General features: G+C 38.7%; 1 protein-coding gene across 10 annotated transcripts in view; it reads left to right on the forward strand.

Moving 5' to 3' along the window:
* The window catches only part of Mbnl1 (muscleblind like splicing regulator 1), a 146,803-nt gene that overhangs the window by 83,136 nt on the left and 48,268 nt on the right, over positions 1-15,399 (forward strand). The window contains exon 1 of one of the 10 annotated variants that reach the window (XM_059265409.1): positions 4,102-4,223. The exons of the other annotated variants lie outside the window; for them this stretch is intronic. The gene's annotated coding sequence lies outside the window, so the exon portion shown is untranslated. Of the gene's footprint in view, positions 1-4,101; positions 4,224-15,399 lie in introns of those variants that run through there. 10 annotated transcript variants of the gene reach the window in all.

The raw sequence follows: 15,399 nt of genomic DNA on the forward strand, positions 1-15,399 counted from the left end.
TGTTTTCTTGTTTTTGTTCTTTTGATTTTCAAAAACTGTGAATTCTGAAAATGGAAAGGAGAAACCTTCACTTAGCTTCACTTTTCATCTTCAAACCTTTTTTGTGTGTGTATGGGTTTTTTGAGACAGGGTTTCTCTGTGTAGTTTTGGTGCTTGTCCTGGAGCTAACTCTGTAGACCAGGCTGGCCTTGAACTCATGGAGATCTGCCTCAGAGTGCTGGGATTAAAGGCTTGTGCCCCCACTGCCTGGCCTCAAACCTGTTTTTGAACAACTAGTATAGCTGTGACATCACTACAAATGGCATTGTGTTATTTTAACTGTGTATGTCTATTAAGCACATTTTGTTTTTATTATCATTTTTAATTTTTGACTTTTAGTATTAAAATACTCAAACTTATGCGAAAATATAAAGTAGCAGAGTAATAACTGTCACAATACTCAGTATCTAGATTCAAGAATTTTATGTATCTGTTCATTGGATTTTTGAATCAGCATGACATACAACATTATTATATATCATATTGTTTGAATTACAAATAACATGGTTAATGTATCAGTGGTTAAAATTTCTTCCAAACTTGGGGGAAAAATACTATCATATGTACATTAGCACTTCATCTTTAAAAGGTTATAAGGGCTTAAAATTCTCAGTAAATTCTGAAATCATTTTTTTCTACTTCAGGTTTTCTATCAACATAAATGAGAAATAGTGTGTGTGTGTGTGTGTGTGTGTGTGTGAGAGAGAGAGAGAGAGAGAGAGAGAGAGAGAGAGAGAGAGAGAGAGAGAGAGAGAGAGAGAGAGAGAGGGGAGATTTTGGATTCAGAACAGAAACTTTAAAAGGCATAAACAAAACAGTCTGTTTGAGGACAGACATGCAGAGAAGTGGACAGACGACTTATTTTCCACGGACCTTCATTCTTGGTCAGTGAATTAAGACGGTCGCCTCATACTAATACAAATCTTTCATTAACTCTAGGAATCCATGACAATTATCATTGAAAAAAAGAGTAATCTTGGTGACTGCAATGAAGCTAAAAGATGCTAAGTGGGCTATACTGGTAATCATAGCCAGAGGCTTTGGTGCCGTTTGAATCCTGAATTACAGTATTCTAACCTTAAGTTTAATTACCATCAGATGTGTCTGATTCTGGGTCCAGAGACAATGAGTCTCTGATTTCAGTGGCTTTTAGAGCAGGTATATAGCTTTCATCACATGTGAATTTTACAACTTGATCTTTATAGCACTTAATATTATTCCATTTCAGTACATTTTTATTTCAATAATTTTTATTTTGTTGTGAGTCCTCTTGCTTAGTTCTTCAGATTGTAATACAATAGCCTCGGCGCCTGATAAGATGGTAGATATATTTCCATACCTGAATTATGCTAATGCCTCACTTATTTTTAAGTGGTCTGTTGGAGGATGAATAAAAGACTTTTTTATTCATTGTTATAGTTTGGAAATGAATCAATTTGATGCTGCAGGGGCAGGAGGAGGGGGTTCTACATCATAACAGACTGCCGATTAAATACATAGGCATACCATAGACACAAACATCACATCCAATTAAGAAGCTGAGCAAGCCTTTGAATTTCATAGAATCTTTTGTTGTTGTTTATTCACTAAGAAAATGAGGGGCGTCAGACTAATTGCTTCCTGCTGTCAGTTATTTTGAGTGGTGAATAAAGACGGCCACTTCTTTAGATACCATCAAATTCATTTGCCCAGTTCATTATTAATGCTGTAATAGACCACCGTTTGGAAGGAATAGTTTGCTGAATATTAGATTAATTATTTTATTTATTAAAGAGAATGAATTGGTACAATGTTCATAATTTAGAAATGGGATTGAAGATGTGTTATATATTTACCTAAAATGACCAAAGCTGTAAATTCCAAAGTAAAAGTACATTGGAATGCTTAGTTTATATTTGGTCTTTTACAAATGTTGATATGAAGAAACACTTATCTTTCCATTGTATTAAATGGGTTTTCAAGTTAAAAAAAAAAGAAATTAATGTAGAAATTAAGGCACAGTGAATACTACTGACCATGATACAGTGTGGTCAGTTTTGAATATTTCTGGCCTCACTACTTCAATACTCCTACTTCTTTTTAGTTCAGGTACGGATTCAGCAAGTAACATGTTGAAGTTTATCCTAAGTGGTGAATCATTTCTAGTGTAAATGTTGTAATATTTGTCTTTTACACGTAAACACTGTGTTAAAATGAGCATCTCCCTTATCTTTGGTTTATTTTGAAACATTTAATTTTAAGTAATTATAAATTGTAATTAAAATTTAAAATCGCAAGACCATTTGCAAAGTTAGTTGCTATTTTAAACTACTGTGTAGTGTTACAAATTGTATTTCTGAAATTCCAGTGAAAGACCTGACTTTCTGATATTTGGATGGCAAAGGGAATTTTTCTTTTTCTTTTCCTTTTTTTTTTTTTTTTTTTTTTTTGCATAATAGACACTGGCAGTGATCCAGCAAAAACAAAACAAAGTGCTCAGAGCATCCTCAGCTTGGAGACATCAGCATCTTTCCAGCCGTCAGTGTCAGCCTCCAGCATCTCCCAGCAGCACTGCAGAGACACTCGTTCACCAGCATTGTTGTACATCACTGTTATAGCTTCATCCCATAGCTTGTCTGACATGTCCTGGCATTTACCTTCTGTGCCAGACAACCCAAACCAGGGTGTCAACTTGGAACTGAAGGAAGTAGACTGGAAAATGGGCATGCAGTGACTCTCAGGGAAGTGAAAGTGATACGTAACTCATAAGTAAAATATGCAAATCTTACCAAACAAGTAAAATTTTCAGTGTGGACCTGAGCATGCAAAAATAGTTGGAGAAGTGGAGTGCTTAGATGTGTTTGCATTGTTAACAAGGCAGATATTGCCACACATGCAGATACACACCCACCTGCTGTCTACAGCTCCCAACTCACAACAGGGCTTGGGATGTGAGAGCAATTGTTTGTCCATGGGCAAAGACAATCGGCATCCATTGTGATATAAAAAGGAGGGTTTCTAAGGCGTGTGTACATTACAAGGTGTTGAGGTTATGAAGCCTCTTTTAAGGACTGCTGTGGGTGCTCGTTAGTGTTCTTTCTTTTCATATAAAGCATGAAACTAAAAGGCTCCTCTTGGCAACCGGCTTATAATATTTGCATAATAGAGCATAGAGGACTGAAGATGAATTCACTGGAAATCATAATGCGCTGCAGTCTGTAGGTGATCAGTCAGTCAAGAGAAACACCACCGATTACCCACTGAATTATGCACACAAATATTTGCAACATCCTGTGTAATTAACTCATAAAAATAAATTAGTACTATAATGGAGACCGAGTGAGTTTCCATATATTTCTCCACTCCTAAAAACGATATTATCCAGCTGGTTAATACTATTATACTTCTTAATAAGAAATATTTGAGATACAATGTTAGCTCCATGTATTTCCCCTGGCTTTAAAAAATCTAAAATAAAGTATCAATTCTTTTGTGCAGGAATCTCAACATGTTTTTATGTTGTGATATATCTCTGTATAAATTCCATTAAGTTGATCTACCATGCTGTTATAGCTAGAGGGCAAGCAAATACCACCACAAGTTAGCCATGAGGTATAATAGACAATACTTCACAGGTTTTTAAATCCCCAAACATTTTTTAAATGACTAAAATTTGAAATGTAAGATTTTTCTTGGGAAGGACTACTTTCTATTGAGGTTTTAAGATATACAGTGTATAGATATTTGACTCAGATGTCTGAGAAAAAATACTTCCATACTTTGTTATGAGATAAGTGTAAATCAAATTTTACTTTATCTCTTCTGTGTTAATCTTTTGGCTATTACAGTGATACCGTTCTGTATCTGTAGTTAAACTCTTGTAAATTAAAATGTTCATTGTTAAGTGCTGGTGTTATTTTTGATGTATACCTGATAGCTAGATCTGCATCAGAAGTAGAATGAGATGTTTACAGTGGATTGGTCTTGCTGAGTCATAGCAGCTGGACCCTTTCCAGTTGTGAGATAGTTACATAGACAATCCTGTTTCCTATATTTGATCTAGCTAAAAGCAGAGCCAAAGCCTGAGGAATAAAAAGGAACGTTTTGTTGCTTATTCCTGTGTTTTCAAGAATAAAAGCTGCTGTAAAGGATCCAGAGGCTACCAGTCATCAGGCCACACCTGGCTCCTGGCAGATGGTCTAAGGGTGGGTGCTACTCTCTCTTTTTGGGGAACTCTGGTTCTCTTGCTTCTGTTCAAGGCCTGCCTGCTGCTTGCTCCCCATCTTTTTATATGTCCCCTCTTTTCTCACTTCTCGTTTTTTCTTCCCCATTTCTGTTTCTTCCTCTGTACTTACAACATGATTCAAAGTAGGATTTGTGGTTGGTTATTCACATGCTTACTTCCTGTTACTTTAAAATGAAACCCAGGTCCCCAGTAGTGAGGGTCACGAAGCCTTAGCAGTGAAGCTATTCCAAGTAATTGAACCATCAAAGTAGTGAGAAGCAGATAATAAGGATTGTAACTGTTCTTCAGGAAAGTTTTTATTTTTTGGTAGGATACTAAACTATAGATAAAATTGTGCTCTGGTATAATGTTTTTTCCACTGGATTAGCTTGGCCTTTGTGCCTATGTGGGCCTTTCAATCAGGGCTGATTAAAACTACCTACTCCTTGCTTTCTGATGGCTAGAGACTCAAACCTAGGTTTATCATAGGAAGAGTCAGTCTCTGGGACCCGTGGAGTGGTGCTAGAACCCAGTTAAGACATGAAATGTCATATAGCCATAGAGCATTGCCAGTTCTGTCCATTTTCATTTGAAGTGTTTTTCCTTTGGGCTTCTGTTTTTTGGGGATATATTGTGCCTCCTGAGAACTGTGAAGGCTTCTTCAGTGAGCTAGTGAATTGCAGCATGTAGAACCATGCTCAGTACATTCTGTGACAGTAAATGTATATTGTCATTCTGTGTTCCAAAACAAATTGTCGATAAATTGGAAACCTTTGTTTTGGCACATTTTTGTATTTGGAGATCAAATCCATAGCTCAGAATCCTTGGCATTTACTCCTTTAGATTTATCTACCATTGCATGCCCTCATTGTTTCTGTGATCAGATCTGCCACAATAATCAATTGGTTATTTCATAAAAATGTAGAGCTGTCAAAGGATGGGCACAAAAACAAAGCATTAAGAATATTTTATCTTGCTGGGCAGTGGTGGCACACACCTTTAATCCCAGCACTCGGGAGGCAGAGCCAGGCGGATCTCTGTGAGTTCAAGGCCAGCCTGGGCTACCAAGTGAGTTCCAGGAGAGGCGCAAAGCTACACAAAAAAACCCTGTATTCTGTCCATCAAGAGATACTGTAGTATATTTGTTCTTATAATTCTGAGTCTAGTCGCTTTATTTTTGATAGCTAAATTTATACTTTATTGCAACATAATACAATATTGCAATAAATATGTCTCCATTGCTAGTACTACTATGACTTTATTTACATCTTTAGTAGTATATACTTACTTGTCTTTTATGTAATAACTTGTGTAGGAGACCAATTCCTACGTTTATTTACCCAGGGACTCTTGAGTGAGGAATAAGAGATTTAGATAGAAATATAGAGTAAAGAGACAACCAGAAACACAGGATAGCCTTGGGAGGGCCTGGGCCAAAACCCACCAGCCCCTTTTGTCTTTTCTAAAGGGCTTTTAAAGGAATGCTAAGGAGTGGAGCAAAAGACCTCCCCCCAACACAGCCAAGTGTAGACCATCCCAAACACCTGGTGACCATGTATGTGGACAAGCCATCCCCTAATGCAGCCCTCTGTGTAAAGCAAGCTCAGATCTCACTAGGAAGCTTTTGGGGGAGGCTTTTGAGGACTCCCACAAACTAGAGAGTTATTTGTAAAAATATTTCAAGTATATTTATGTCATTTTTTGCTATGGAAATATTTCTTTAAAATCTTCCCCAATTCCTTTAAATAATTCAAATAATATCAGAAAATCCTTCTTAAAATTCTATGGTAAGTCATTACTTGAAATTATAATGTGTATGTAATAGAGTGACCAGTTATATATTTTTTAATATTTATTTTTACACACTTTTTAAAAAAAGATTTATTTATTTATTATGTATACAGTGTTCTGCCTTCATGTATTCCTGAATGCCAGAAGAGGGCACCAGATCTCATTATAGATGGCTGTGAGCCACCATGTGGTTGCTGTGAATTGAACTCAGGATCTCTGGAAGAACAGCCAGTGCTCTTAACCTCTGAGTCATTTCTCCAGCCCTGAACTGGTTATATTTATAATTCTACCAGTTGTATTTCTATTTATAAAATGTTTATGCTTATTCTACTTGTTTAACATGTAGTGAATAATTTCAGATTAAGCTGGAGACAATGGAAATTCAGTAGGAATACTTGTTCTATAAAGCGCTACCGAAATTCCGGCTGGCCTTTGGTTACTCTGGAAGGATTTAGAACGTTGACAGAATGTATAGTGACGCAGCAATTGCTCTATCGTTAGCTCTCTGTTTCTCAAAACGTTCAGCGGAGCAGTGATCATTAAGTCAATACTTCGTAGCATAGATCTCACAAGATAATTTTCCTGTTCAGGCATAGCAACTTTTCTGAGTGTCCAAAAATTAAAGCCATTTTAGCTTTTCTTTCGAACTGTCACTTTGATTGTAGTTTATAGTTTTGGCAAGATTTAGTTTTCTTTCCTGGAAGCTTTTCAGATTGTTCAGAATTACCTTTATTAAATTTATCAGAACATGGATTTGCTAAATGACATTTACATTTAATAATTAGCAGATAGGCACTAAATAATGGTTAATGTGGTTGAGAAAACCTACAGATATTGATTGATGGCCATGTAAGCCCCCAAGGAGGCATTGTAAGTGCTGTGTTTGCCTCTTTGCTCCTGATGCCTTGCCCAGAACATCACCAACTTGAAGAAGTGGGATTTAAATACATACTTGGATTATATCAAGTCCTTCTTCCTCTAAGGATTACCACATTTTTCACGTGATATATTTTAGTTCAGGTTTCACACATTTTTCTCTGTAAAGTCTATTCTCAGTCATTTTTATTCCTGTATATTGAACATTTTATAAGAATCAACTTGCTATTTTTTTCCTTTAAAATGCTGAAAGTATTATATAGGAAGACTGAATAAACAAACTATTTACTTGTAAATTCCAAGTTATTTTTGTATTTTTATTTAGCTTAGCTTCTAGTAGCAAATTCTTATTATTTAGTTTTTGAGGATATACTGTGGCTAAAATTGATGGTTGAGAACTGGCAATAGAATTAACTGCTTTTCTTCAGATTAACTTTGTTTGCGTTTGAAAAATTCTAATGGCAATATATGCATCAGTTCTAAAAGTAGAGTTTTTAATAACATTTGTATTATATAAAAGGGGGCTCTAAATTCCAGTTGCATTCTAGGTTGTTTGTAAAAAGTTTGGATTGAAAACAGTGCATGTGTCCTTGGAGAATGGGCAATGGCCATTACCTGTGAAGGAGCAGTTCAAAGACTCAATGCTACATAGGTGTCTATGCTTTTAAGGTGGGAGTTGTGAAGCTCAGGGTTTCTTTCACATGATGGAATCAGTGGAAGGCTTTGCAATCTGAAGTCAAGAAATTGTAGGTTGACTTATCACTTTAGTTTCTGTTCTTTTGACTTTCTAATCTGCTTTAGTGTGGGGATCAGCTTCTTTATTCCAGGAGCTTTTTAGATTTATTTGTTAATTGTTCTGGAAACCACTGTAGTTAGCTAAATAGTTAGTGTAACTTACCTCTGCTTACTTACTGCAAGGAAAATATATTTAGACGCGGTTAGTAAGCAGAAGTGATGTTCACCAAGCCAGCACACCCAAGCTTGAAGTCCTCAGACTTTCAACCTCCTTGGCAGTCAAGTCTTACTTCCATTTTCTTTCTCGGATATCAGACAAAGGCTGAGGGAGGAATAAGCTAGCTTTCTGTTTGTCTGATGCAATGCTTGAACTAAACCTATTTAAGAATTTATAAAGACAAAGGAAACCCTTTTCCTGGCCAGAGTCATACAAAAGCATACGTTGTAGACAAAGTCATACAGAAGCATACGTTGGTTGTTTGAGATCAGGTCAAGTAGCATTAAAGGGGACAGAAGCTAGAAAAGCACATTGTGCTAGCTGGAAACGTGAGAGAGAAAATGGAAGGAGGACTTCTTGGCCTCTTCCCTACATCTTCAAGTCATTTGAAGTATGGCAGAAAAAATAAAACTTTAAAAACCTAACACACACTAGGCTCATTTTAATTTTATGGTACTTCTCACAGGTCATACCTCACGGTTCCTGGTGGGTTTATCTCACTGTCTGTCCATTTTCAAAGTCTTTTTCTTCAGTGGCAGAAGAAGAGTTGCACAGATTGTTTCTGTTCTGTTATTTCTTCTTGCTGCATCACTTGCACTAGTGAGGGCTACCTTCACTGGCTCTTCTTCATCTCTTAATCTCAGCTTTTGTTGTCTTTAAGCATTGTGTCCAGTTTCATTTTATTGCTGGTTTGTCCATTCTGGTCAAGCAAATAGGACTTTCCCTTAAGGGTCATTCCATATTTAGGAGATGTATTCACATCTCCTGGTTGCCGCTTTCTAGAAGTGTGGCTCTCAGACAGATGGCGAGACTGACCAGACTCACAACAAAGAGCAAGCAAGAGCTGCTTGGTGGTCATCCTGGACACAAGGTTCCTAGAAGGTAGTCCCAGGCTTTTGACTTGTTTCTGCACTGTTTCCTCCCATACCTCTTCTTCAGTTACCTATGCAGATTCTTGTCTCTGAGATTGATGCCAGGATGTGATTTGGTACAACTTGCCTTGCTCTTTGGTCAATGAGCCCTATTTTACAAAATCTTCAACAGCTTCTAAAAAGGGATAGAATTTAGCCCCACCTGAAACCTGGGATACTTAGAAGTGCACCAATACCCCGGGGAAGACGTGTGTTGCAAAGATGTTGAGGAGCTGTCATCTCCTATAATGCCACACGTTATTTCTCTTAGGAGTGACTCCAGAGCATAGAGGTTTGCTTCCAGTTGTTAGTAAGCCCTGTGCACTGCCAGGGAGTGGTCTGAAAATGGGAAAGATCTGGAAAGTATGCCCCCAGCAAATTACTGTTTCATGAGTAGGGAATACATTGTGTTGTACTAGATGAACTCCTCTAAAGGGTCCATTGTAACCAAATCAACAGAGGTTTCCTATCCCCCTAGAAGAGCTGCTGCCATGGAACTAACACCCTATCAGTTCGGAGAGCCTTGTTTACAGGCACCCTCCAGGCACCTTTCTGCCATGTGATGCTGAGTTACCAGGATACAGGCATGTCATGAGAGTTTCAGGCCTTTTACTTTTATAGCTGTCTGTTGACAATTTACAGTTGTTTTTGAGGTAGAGTGTAGTATTGTGGTATCCGAATTCCTCGTGGACTAATTAAATCAGGCTAGTTAGCATATCCATCACCTCAATTATTGTTCACCGCACAAAGACTGCACCATGTCTGTGTCTAGCATTTTTTGTCATGGTCTCTGTTAGTAAAACAGTAATAAAAATGACAGAGTAGTTCACCATGTCACATCCCATGGCTGGTCACAGCCATGTGGTTACAGCCTGCCCCATGTTAATCCCTTGAGTCAACAGTCAGGAACATTCAGTGATACACTTGAAATATTTTTAACATGTGGTATTTAGAATGTTTAGAATGTCAAAGGGTCCTTTGTAATGATCTTCCCCTTGGGTGGTTCAAAAGATATTTTAAAGGACTGTGTATCAGAAGACTTTTATAAAGTGCTTTGGAAGAAAAAGAGCTCGATTTTTAAGGAGGAAAATCATGCCACACACTTTGATGGTATATCAGTCAAATAGCCTTCAAGAAATTCGAGAGAACAGTATGTTGTTCCTTTTTGGTTGTTTGTCTATGAATAAGAGAATGTGTTTCATGCTCCCGTGGGGAGCTACACCTTTCTCTATAATCATGTTTTTCACATTTTATGTTCAAATGTAAATGATCGAAGAGATAGCATAACCTGTTCATATTTGTCTTAGAGTATATTAAGTTCAGTTTCTATGGCAACGTTTTTTAATTGGCAAATCCTATTCTGCTGGTACTCTCAAGCCTATTTTCCTTGGGTACATTGAATTGTCAGAAATGCTTCACACAGTAAAAGGTAGACCTGACAGTGTTCTTTGGCAGGAAGCATGTTCACGGGACAGGGTTTATTTTAATAAATAATTATCTGTACTGTGTTGGCATAGTTGCTTGCTGTGGCGATTATGTGTCTATCTCAACACCCTGCCCTATGTCAAGAAGCCAGTGAGGATTGGTGTTTTTGTCGATGCTTTAGGCTTACAAGTAGGTGACAGACAGCCTTTCTTACCTAAAATAAATAAATACATAAAATGGCAATCGAACCCCACTCCCGAAATCCATTTCAGCAACATTTCGGGTGTTTCAACAGCTTATTGATAGGGTTTAGTACCTCTTAGTCTTGACTGTAGTAGTATAGGCTAAACTGATTGATCAAAAACAAAATTTTTGGTGTTCATCTCACACCCGATCTCTTGAATCAATGTGGTGCAGAATGTTGAAGCAGGTATTTGGTAAGTTGGATTTGGCTACTGCAGTGTGACAAAAATAGATTAAGTAAACAGACACAGCAGGCCAATGCAGCTTGGATTCGGAATCCTCCTGAGACTTAGTATAACTTTAATAGGCTGTAGTTCTAAAGAGAACTATGAATCTCTAGGGTGATTTTAATATTATATAAAGGAGGAACTATTTTACAGCAAAGAATCGGGCATTATGTCTTTGAAAATTATTTCAGGGAGGTTTATCTGAAAGCTTCAGTTTTTAAGCTATTATAGTCTATTGTGGACTTCTTTATTTATTTTTTGCCTTTGCTATTTTTATACCCCTGCAGTACCATAACCCTGCGCCAAGCACACGGCAGCATTGCAGTTGATGTTGAATCTAAAATTGCTATTAAACGAAAGCTAACAAAGCAAATCCTTGGAAAGAAGGAAACTCTACATTAAAGACTTGCAGTATTTAAATGAAAGTTGTAATATAAAAATTAGAATGTAAAAGGGTAAAATAACCACTTCCCCCTCCAAAAGACGTGACTGTTCAGTAGAGAATTAGAGTATGTGCAGCCACTCATCTTACTCTGCCAGTGCAGATGTTCTGAAAAAGTGGTCCTTCCTAACCATGCTTCATGTCCCTTTTGGATTTGTTCCTTTTATCAGAAGTCATGGAAAACTTTTATAATTGAATGCATATTTCTAATCAATATGCTTCCTGAATTGTTATGACTCCAGTAGCCATATATATATATATATATATATATATATATATATATATATATATATAATATAAAATATTATATATAATAATAACTTATATGTGTATAGATAGCTGCATTTTGCAGGTTGATTTGACATGTGCATTTATTCCCAGTTGTCTTAAGAAAAATAAGATATTATCAAGTATTAAAGTGTTAGATCATCCTTAAAGACTATTCTATAGAGGAGTGCAGAAAGTAATGGAGATGAGATAGCCCATAACTCCTGCCTAGTGAACCATTCTCAGAGCCACAGGCCCTAAACTTTATTCTCTGATCAGTATGAGTCTATTAGACTGTTTATATTCTTGTAGTCTAGCTTTCTGGTTTTAAATATTTTAAAACAATACCGAAGAGTCATGACATACAATTGATAGTGTTGGGGCTTGAGAGGAAATTTAAACCACGTTCTCTGAGTTAGCCTCATGCACCTAGCTGGCTGTCAACCTCAGTATGTCTTTGTTGACTGTTCAAGTAAATAGTAACGCTAATGAAGTGGATATTTGTCCATTTGGGAATTTCTAGAGGTCTGGGGAACATACTACATCAGATTATCAAGATTCTTCTCATACCCATGCTGTACAAACAGTACTTGAGAAATTAGTGCAAAAAGGGTAGTAACTTGTAGACTTTAAATCTTTGGCTTTTTAACTCTCAGCAACCCAGTCTAATAGTGGAGAGCAGCAATGCATCCAGCTGCCTTCTGCCTTCTACAGCAGTTCCCATGCTGAGAGAAGTTCTCTCAGTTTTAGAAGGGTCAGATGTCCTGTTGTCACATCTTTGTCCACACCAGTCTGACTTTGAGCATTACTGCCTGCATACACTGCAGGGAAAGGGTAGGAAAGGAGAGGAAATGAAGCGTCTCCACTGTACAATATTATCGCTCCAGATCCAGCAGACAAGACAGCTGCACATCTGGAATTTATATTGATGGTTTTAGCAGGTGCCTGTGAAGCACATCTGCTGACCTACAATTATATGACAGGTAAACGAACTAAATTATTAAAGAGCTTTCTTCATTATGCAACGTGCTCTAGATGAATGACGAAGAATGGAGGTGAGCAACAGTGGGTTTCAACGTTACTAGAAACAGGAATGTGGTATAAAATGTTGCTAGCCTAATTTAGTTGCTTTCATGTTTTCCCATGTTGATATGAAACATACTTTTCATATTTTTAGACCTTAAATGGGGCTCAGTCTCCGTACGTGATATCTCTTCTCTGTACATACATACCCCAGTGCACATATGCACACGCATAGAAGCTCACCCGTAACATTTGGGTACTTACTGTGAGATCAAGTGTTTGGAAATGAAGTGTTCATTCGTCCCTTCCTTCCTTCCTTCCTTCCTTCCTTCCTTCCTCCCTTCCTCCCTCCCTCCCTTCCTTCCTTCCTTCCTTCCTTCATTCCTTCCTTCTTTTTTGTGATATGGAAGTACAGCCAAGCAGCAGTGACACCATTACCAGATTGGAATCCTCCATTCAGGGAGAGAGTCCTGGGGGCAGGGCCAAGGATATCCCTGTCTAGACCTCATGAGAGTAGAATAGAAACCAGTACCTTGTATAGCTGCAGTTGAGGTAAGACAGCACAAGGGTCTTTGAAATGATCTAAGTGAGATCCCATCTAACAAATGCAGATAAAGCTGCCGTAACAACTGCCACATTCTCATGGTATTTTCCAGGCACTGGACACTGAAGCAAGGGCCGCCTACAGGTTTTCACTTCAGTGCCCCCTTGTCACCTTAACAGGTAGATAATATAGTTATTACCATTTTACTGATGAAGGAATTGAGGCCCATAGGATTAAGTGATAAGTACAGAGTCCCACTTGGAAAGTTGAGGATTAATTTTTGAATCTATGTTCCTAATTTTGCTTCTTTGAACCCCAATATGAAAGTTTATCCCCATATCATTTTTAAGGGATCTTACTTTGTAATGTGTCACACAGTCCCATGTTTGAAGAACAATATCTTCATGGCAATATATGCTATGTAACTGTTTGAGATTTGTTCAGTGTTTGAAGCTACCATTAATTTCCCACCTTTCTCCTGCATGTCCTTTTTCCTCCAGCTTCTCATACCAATAAACTTTCCTTCCTTCAACTTTGCCATTTGCATTAGAACACTTGGTTCTTTGGACTTTGGGGTATCATCATGAGAGCAATAACTTGTCTTCCAGCTCCAGAAGACTGGGAAAGCTGACCACTTTTGAGGACTTATTCTCTTATCTGATACTGTTTTGTCTTTGCAGCATACTGATAGCATGTGCCAGGCATCATTGCCATGATAGTTGCCAAGTGAACACCTTAATACACACCAGGGTGTTAAAGTATGTGTGAGAGCTGAAAAAGCAAATTGACCAACAGAATGCTGGCATCCTAATTGGAAGCACTGAGGAATAACGTACAGTTGCCTGAGGCAGGCAGAGTATGTTTGTCCATTCCCACCCCCATCTAATAGGCTCACAGCAGAGTACATTTTGAAAATTCCGAGGAACCCGTTCCAGTTCTATTTTGGTAGGCAAGGCAAATTTAGAGAATTGGTAATGAAATATTGCCAGTCTCTACTGTCATCTCAATGAATTGCAAACTTCAGCTTCTTTTACTCATCAGGGAGAATCATTGAATTCTTTTTTTCAATTTTGTTTTTAAGGATGTATCTCTTCTCAGTGGGGAGAGTTGAAATTTATACAGTGTGGCAGTGTTGGCAAAGTGACTTCTCTTCACTCTACAGGGTCAGACCCAAGGAAACTTCACTCCCCTGAATTCTGGTACCTATTCCCTTCTACCAAAGGAGCCATTTCCTTACACTTTCAGAAGGGGGAAATGGATATCTGTGGTGCCTATTAGCGTAGCAAACGTGCTGGTCTCCAGGATCTCTCAGTATCTACCACTACCTGTGGCTCTTCTCAGCTCTCCTCATCCCGCCCGCCCCATACCCCAAACTGCTCCAACTCGTAGACTTCCCTCCCCTAGTTTCACATTTCTTTATAACCCTGCTATTTCAGCTCTGCTCTCTCTCCCTTTTGTCTTCTCTCTCAGCCTCCTCTCTCTTGCCCCTCTCTTGGTCTCCTTTGCCCACACTCTCTTTGTCTTCTCTCACTTTCCCCACTTCTCTCTCCTCCCCTGGCCACATCCAGTCTGCTGGCCATGTTCAGTCTACTACCTTGTTCTGGACTCTTCGAGATGCCTCTGGCTGTACCCTCCCTCATATCTATAATCAGACTCTTCCCCACAACCATACCTTGGCGCAGTCATGTCCTCAGTTGATACATCTAGTGCCTAAACCCTCAGTTTATACATCTGGTGTTGAAATCTCTGGGTGGGGCATAAATGGATCCCTTTCAAGGGGCCCGGCGTCTCCTAAGCAAACCAAGCTGCTGGCTTGACTCTCCTAAGGTGTGTGTGGATCATTTTTTTTTCTGATGGCTTCTGCCACCCACCATATTTGAGGCCAAATTCTAGAGTCTAGCCCCTCACCTGCTTTTCCCCCTCTATCTGCTGTGCTTCTCCACTGAGATTCAGGGTATCTCTTGGTCTATCTGGCTCCTGGTGCCTGCTTCACCCTCCTGGGTACCCATCACAAGGAAAAGCTCTGGCTCTCCCTCCACCTCCTCTCTCTTCTTCTACTGGATAAGAATCACCCCAGAACTGCCTGCTTTGCCTCTCTTGGCTTGCTGGAGCTGCTATAACTATAAACACCCTAATGGGTCTCTATCTCTGTGATTTGGGACATTTCTTTCTGACAAGCCTCTGAGTCCACCTGGAGATGCCCAGATTCAAATTCTCTTCACCAGGACACTTACCCTTTTATCTCCCACCCTTTTCGCCCACCCTATATGTTCTCAGCTTCCTCCTAAAGCTTTCTCTTCTCCTTCTAGGAGTTGCCTGTTCTCTGCCCCCCTCCATGGCTCAATGGAGCCTGCTGATTCTTCTTTCTACCTTCTTAGGCCTGCATGGTATTGGAATCCTTTCTGGGGTGGAGGTCCTGTTTGCAACCCCTGTTCCTTCTGTCTCTAAGCTTCCT

The sequence above is a fragment of the Peromyscus eremicus genome, chromosome 6 (genome assembly GCF_949786415.1).
Source record: "Peromyscus eremicus chromosome 6, PerEre_H2_v1, whole genome shotgun sequence".
Lineage (NCBI taxonomy): Eukaryota > Metazoa > Chordata > Mammalia > Rodentia > Cricetidae > Peromyscus > Peromyscus eremicus.